This window comes from Miscanthus floridulus, chromosome 10 (genome assembly GCF_019320115.1).
Source record: "Miscanthus floridulus cultivar M001 chromosome 10, ASM1932011v1, whole genome shotgun sequence".
NCBI lineage: Eukaryota > Viridiplantae > Streptophyta > Magnoliopsida > Poales > Poaceae > Miscanthus > Miscanthus floridulus.
Genome location: NC_089589.1, coordinates 75355972 through 75363033, shown reverse-complemented (window position 1 = coordinate 75363033; position 7062 = coordinate 75355972).

The following is a 7062-nucleotide window of genomic DNA, read 5'->3' as shown; positions in this document are numbered from 1 at the left end:
CTTAGCTATGAAAATTTGATTATATCCTGCATTGCCGTCCATGAAGCTAATAACCTTGTGCCCGGCTACTGCGTCTACCAACATATCATCTATCGGCATCAGATAACCATCCATGGGTGTGGCCTTGTTCAGATCTCTAAAATCAATGGAAACTCTTAACTTTCCATTCTTCTTATACACAGGGACGACATTCGATATCCACTCTGCATATAGGCACGGTCTGATAAACTTTGCTTTCAGTAACCTTTTAGTCGCCTTTTTTATATCATCAAGCATGTTTGGGTTGAATCTCCTCGGAGCTTGTTTAAACAGTTGATATCTAGGTTTGATTGGCAATTGGTGTTCAACAATTGATCGGTCTAGACTAGGCATCTCATAATATTCCCAAGCAAAATAGTCTTTAAATTCCTTTAGTAAATCGACTAACTCTCGCTTATATTCAGGATCCAACTTGGCACTTACATACGTCGGCCTAGGCCTATCTCCAGAACCAATATCCACCTCTTCTAAGTCATCGGCCGACGTGAAGCCATGTCCTTGTTTACCATCTATACCATCTATTGGATTATCCATTAAAATAAATTTTCAAAGCCGACTGCTTGGATCGGCTGTTGGCTTTCATTATTGACCCTAATGAAGCCTCCATCCCATAACTTGCCAAAAAAACACTCGAAATATTCTAGCTCCTAGTACACTGGATTGGCTATTGTGATACTCATAGACTCATCAGCGCGAACCTGCTCGACATCATCCCCATGCCATTGAATCAAACACTGATGCATGGTTGATGGCACACAGCAGTTTGCATGAATCCAATCACGACCAAGGAGTAAACTGTATGAACCTTTTCCATCGATGACAAAATCCTTAATCATCATGTCGGTCTCAATCAGATCTCCTGGTACCTTGCTAAGTTTATGAAAAGTGGTGTAAGGCATAAGATTGACAGAAGCACCTCCGTCCACCAACATCTTGTTCATCGGCTTCCCATCAACAAAACCTTTTACATATAAAACCTTTAAGTGCCGATGCTTGACTGGTTTATCAAATATAGCCTGCTGTATAACTATTAACTATTTCTTCATACTCCGATTCATCAAAATCTGAATAAACTTCTTGATCAGCTGGAGCTCTAAATTTTGATAGTAGCAGAAAAGCCATTTGAATATTAGCCGATGGCCCCATTCTATCGGCTGTTTCTTTTCCACGCCAAACTTGAGGTTTACCGGATGCCTGAGTCTGTTCTAGTTCTCTGTTCCTTAGCCGTTGCACTCTCCTTTTCTGGCTTCTTGTCAGACCTCCTGGACACCACTGGCCTTCCTACTAAACACATTCTTCTTCATTACTCTCCTCTTCATAAGCAGCCTAGTTTTGATCAACAACTCGCTTTCCAAGCCAATCATGAACACTTCTATTTTTAAGTGCCGATCCATGTTATGATGATACTCATCTCGAGCATGGATAGACCGGCAGTTGGCTTGAGATTGCCTAAACTCCCAATATTGCTCGCTGCATTCTGGACAGTTATTTCTAGTAGGCAACTTCAAACCTTTGTTCCAGCAATGTCTGAAGAAAGGATAATTCCAATGTGATTCAGCTTGTTTCCTTTCATACCTCTCTTTTTCTTGTTGATGTTGGTATTCTTGCTCATCTAACCAACACTGATAATCCTTTTCCTTCTGCCGCTGCCATTTATTCAACAAAATTTGAGATGTAACACGTGGCTTTGTCGCCCCATCTTTTGGCGTCTCCCCCTGCTCATATCGGCTCTTTTGTTTGTCACAATGTCTTTTTATTTCTCTGTATTCATCAGCCGATATTTGCATCTCGGGATCGACTGTTCTAGTTTCTCTTGATCTGGTTGATGTTAGGACCTTAGTCTTTCCTTTGAGCAGCCCAGCATCGACCATGTTTTGATCTCCCGGGAAAGGATTATAATCAATTTTCATTTTCCGAGGCGTATCGAATTTGAGCCTTCCTTACTGAATAGTCCTCTGTATACATTGCCGGAAAACTCTGCATTCATTAGTAGAATGAGATGTAGCATTATGAAACTTGCAGAACTTCTTATTCTTCAACTGATCGGGAGGCAACATAACATGATTATTGAGCAGCTTGATCTGCCCCTTCTCAAGCAAGAAATCAAAGAGCTTGTCCGATTTCATGGTGTCAAAGTCATAGCTCTCTTCGACTCCTCTTCCCCAAGGATTTGGCACCATTACTATATTTTTACCCCAATTCCAATCAGTCGTGGCAACCTCATCTTCTTCATCATCTTCATAGCCGTCATCGACTGAATATGGATTATAGGCTTTAGCCATTGTGGTACTTTTCTGGAATCGGGTATCTCTATGCATGTTCTGGAATTAGCTATTGAGCGCTGCCACTCGTTGAGCCAATTGACCCAAGTTGTTAAACTCTTGTCCCAACAACTTTCTCTCCATGTTGGTAGCATTCCTTGAACGGCCAAAGTAGCTAGCTGATCATCAGCCAAGTTTAATGAGAAGCACAAATTTCTAGTCTCTCAGAACCTCTGAAGAAACTTGATGCCCGATTCATTAGTTTTCTGCCTTATATTTGTCAAATCGGTAATCTTCTTTTCTCCTATCCCAGTGTAAAAATATGTATGAAACTTCTTCTCTAGGTCAGCCCAATTGGCAATGGAGTTAACTGGCAGTGATGAAAACCAAGTGAAGGCTGGCCCTGATAGGGACAAGGAGAAGAAACAAACTCGATATGTTCTATTGTGCTTGTGTTGTCTTGGCCAGTGAACTTAGCAAACTCTGGGATCCTGTAATTTGTAGGAAGAGCGACCAAATCATACCATTCTGGATATAGGTGTTTATACGAGAAGGTCTGCCCTTTTGGCTTTAGACCGAACTGATTCTTCATCATCTAGGTCACTCTCAGCAACAACTCATCAACATTTGAATTTTGATTTCTCTACACCTGCTGACCCATCTGTGGATTGATATCCCATGTGCCTTGATACCCTAGATTCAGAATCATGTGAAGGGTGTTATAATCTGTGCCATAATGATACCCCTGTGGAATCTCTATCTGCTGGGTCTTTTGCTGGTTTGCTATTTGAAGTCTCTGATTATAGACATCAGGATCTATATCTCCATGGATCCTTTGAATTGACAGTGCTATTTTTTGAGCCGACGACGGTATGTGGCCTGATGTGCCAAAATTAATCATCTGGTTCTGACCTTGCCCCGCTAGCTGTTGCACATGCTGCACTGATGATCTAGGATTATACTATATCTAATTCATAGTAACACCTTGAGCTTGCTCAGATAAACTCTGAACTACCTAGACATCATCATTACCAGCTGGTGCTACTTCTTGATGGCTGGTACTGGCTTGATTAGTTCGTTGAGTCAACAGATGTGGAATGTTGTAATAAACTGGCCCAACCTAATCAACTAGAAACCCATGAAACACCTCTTTCATGGTGTTGTGGAATGTGTTCAAGAAAACTTCATTATGGTTTGATATGGCATCACGAACAGATTTATTTATAGCTTCCGTGAAGAAACGCTTGTCTTCAGCTTCTTCTACATCTGTCTGCCCATGCAATAGAACTCTTGGTAGTGGATATTTTTAAACAATTGTATTGTCACGTGTTTTGGTGTAGGACAACAAACACTTGTTCTGAAATTCTTCTATAGCTTTGCTGATGACATCTTTATCTCCATCAGGTAGGTCTTCATAAGGTACCATAAGGATGTCATTGTTGTTGTAAGCCACCATGATGATTGTGGTGTCCCACCGAGCATGCTAGAACATGTGTCGACATGAAAACACATCTCGTGCCAGGCGCACGAGCAAGCCGGAAGGGTCTGCTCGATGGAGCTAGAGATCCGCCTGGCTTCAATGTAGGGATAATCAATCCTACGTACTCCTCCTGAGACATGCCAATCAATTTGACCCTATAATTGACAAGGAGAGAAAGTTTATCAAAAATTTAAGGTGGAACATGTCGGTCTGTGCCCAGACAGTTCCAAGTGTGTTGCTTCGGGAGCAGCCATATGGGAAAAGCAACTAAATAGCCGATCCGCATAGAATTGGCTATTATGGACTGTAAAGCTCGTAGGTAGTGATTGATTTTAAGTTAATAGGTATAGTACACGTATATGTAAGTGAGAACATCAGCTAGGTAGATATTACCAGCATAAACCATTAAGCCAATGAATCTAATCATAAAAAGATATAGCACACGGACGAATCGACTATCTAATACGAATGGATCTACAAATGCTCTGAATCTAATCTGTTACCACCAACAGTGAGGTTCGACTGGATAGATGGCAGCAATGATGATAGTAACAAACCAAAACCAAAGAATCCGCAAAAACATCCGTACTTTGATAGGCTTTTTGAAAGACATGCTATACGTGAAGACTCGGATGAATCAGCTAAAATAGCCGATTTCGATGAAAGGGACTACAGCATGTGAACAATCGACTATTTCACATGAACAAACCTATGGACTCCTCAGACTGAACCTGCTATCTCTAACAGTGGGTTCGACCGGATCGATGCAGCCATGAAAAAGACAATGAATCAAACCCTTAAAGCACAAAGATCTATTCACGCTTAACAGAATCATGGACGCACACCATAGGCGTTAACGCATAGGCGATCGGCTATTTAGCCAATGCAGGCATAGTAAATAGTTAAGGTCACGCCTAATTAGGAACAAATCTACTAACTATTGTCTTCCAATCTATAGTGCCATCAGTGAGGATCGACCGGATCGTTACAGCCATAATGGTGAACCATAAACCAGATTCAACTAGCCAGCAAACCCCTTCAAGATTATTCATGCCTTAACCACATATTATGCATGATCAAGATCGAAATAAAAACAGCCGATGAAGCATAATCTGTTGCTCAGAGTGAGAAACATCATGTCATGGTAAAGCAAACGACGGACTGAAAAGATATAAGGCCGATCTAATTCGATCTTGACCGGGCAAATTGATGTTGCTGTAAACTAATGACGATAAAAACATCAGCAAAATCGGTAACTTAATGAATCTACCCAAAAAATGCCACCCTTAGGTAGAGACGATAACTTGACCTTAATCTAGTTCGAGCAGTGGAGGTCGACCGGATCGATGCAGCTGTATGAACAAAAGTATAAGCCATGATGGATCTTATAGGCAAGCCGGAGGTCGGCCAAACCGATGCAGCCCAACTTGCTGAAGAACTCGCTGAGATCTATTCTACTCCTACTCCTAAGGGTTGGCCAAAGCCGAAAAAAGTAAATGACTTGTATTTGATTGATCATGTCCTTTACAATAGCAGAGGTCTAATATTTATACCCGGAACCTATGCATGAATCCTACTTAAGCATGACTCATTATAATTTTTGGCCTAAGAGAAAATATTCCTAATTTAAGATAACTTGGACCCTAATCTTTCCCATTTTGTAGAGTCCAACATGTCTTTCCTGGTGCTGATTGTAGCTTTTATCGTTGCGCTATCTGAAGAGAGCCAATTCCAGTGCTGCATTCAAATCAGCTAATACCGACCTTTATGCAATCGATTCCTTGATGATATGATCTTGGGAGCTTTCAAGTTCCTGCAATTCTTCTTCCAAATTTTGGTGTAAACAGACTGAGCGGTTGATATGACAGTTGCACGCCTTTTTAGGATTTCCAACACATCACAATATGTTCAGACTTATCCTTTGGATTTCATCCTTTTTGGTACTGGCCACACTACGACCGTTATCTACGTGGCCATATCTATCCGAATGATTGATGCAGTACTTGGACAATTGCTTGACAGTACGCAATAAACAACACAATACTCGGATGAAGATTTTTCATTCAACAACAGTTCAATGGATACAAAGTTGCATACTTTACAAGATTCAAGACCACTCAGAATAATGAGCGACTATTTATTTAGAGAGCTACAAGTATTGGATACAAGATTTTTTTAGTCAATAATAAAGACAACACCTACTCGGATAAAACATAGTACTCATACTCTAAGTGCATCTCAGTAGGTAGTTTCATACTCGATGCACCTAGATTCAAGAGGAGAAGATTAATGCATTTGGGTAGATAACAGAAGTGCAGTGTGTCCAAGCCTAGAACCTTGGGTAGACTATCCGGCTACGAACATTTGTTGGGTGACTACCCTTGGAAGCATAGCTACTTCGAAAGGAAGCCTGCTGGCTAGCATGAAGGATGGACTACTCGCACATCTTACCACGCAGCTAACGCCATCTGTACACATTCGAGTCTGGCTACGACCCTTCATGGATAGACATCGACAGACACCCTAGAAGAACTGACATGGGACTGCTGGATGTGCCACCCTAGCAGCCGTCACAAGACTTCTTCTAGTTGTAGTTCTACACCCCTCTACTATGCACAACTACGGGTTTAGCCTACCTCTAAACCCTCTCACAAGAGTTCTTCTAGTCACTACAGCTCTTGGTTATACCAACCGAGTACTCCCGGGGGTTGATCTACTTCACTCACCACCATATTTGCAAGCTTCAACCTCTGAGCCACTTTACTTCTACAACTGAGGTTCAAGTGCTCGCCAGGAGGGTTTTTATATGCATCTCGGTGATGTCTATGGATCAGGTTCACGTGGAATACACGGATCAGCTACTGACTCCTACATAGGTTCACATGCTACACTACAATGGTACAGTGCATCCCACTACACCTTTTCAGTGTACAGATGGCTTTTTCCCAGCACATGTGAAGTCACAGTACACCTGGTAGCACCTTTGATGGCATATTCCCCCAAATATTCTGAGCATCTTTGGACCAACTATACTAACGCTTTGCATGTGACTTTGACATGTCTTACCTACTTCTGTACAAGCTGACAGGGCAATAATTTTCACTGGCACTCTCATCCTCGAGTATATTCTTTTTTAGATCCTTATCTCAAGTACAAGTACTCGGACACAGGCTTGGGGGGCTGTAGGGTATATATCCTCTATGGATTTTAGACCCTCGAACTCTTTGTTTTGCAAATAGTAAGAGGCTCGGGGGCTACACTCAGTGAGTGCACTTTTCTAAA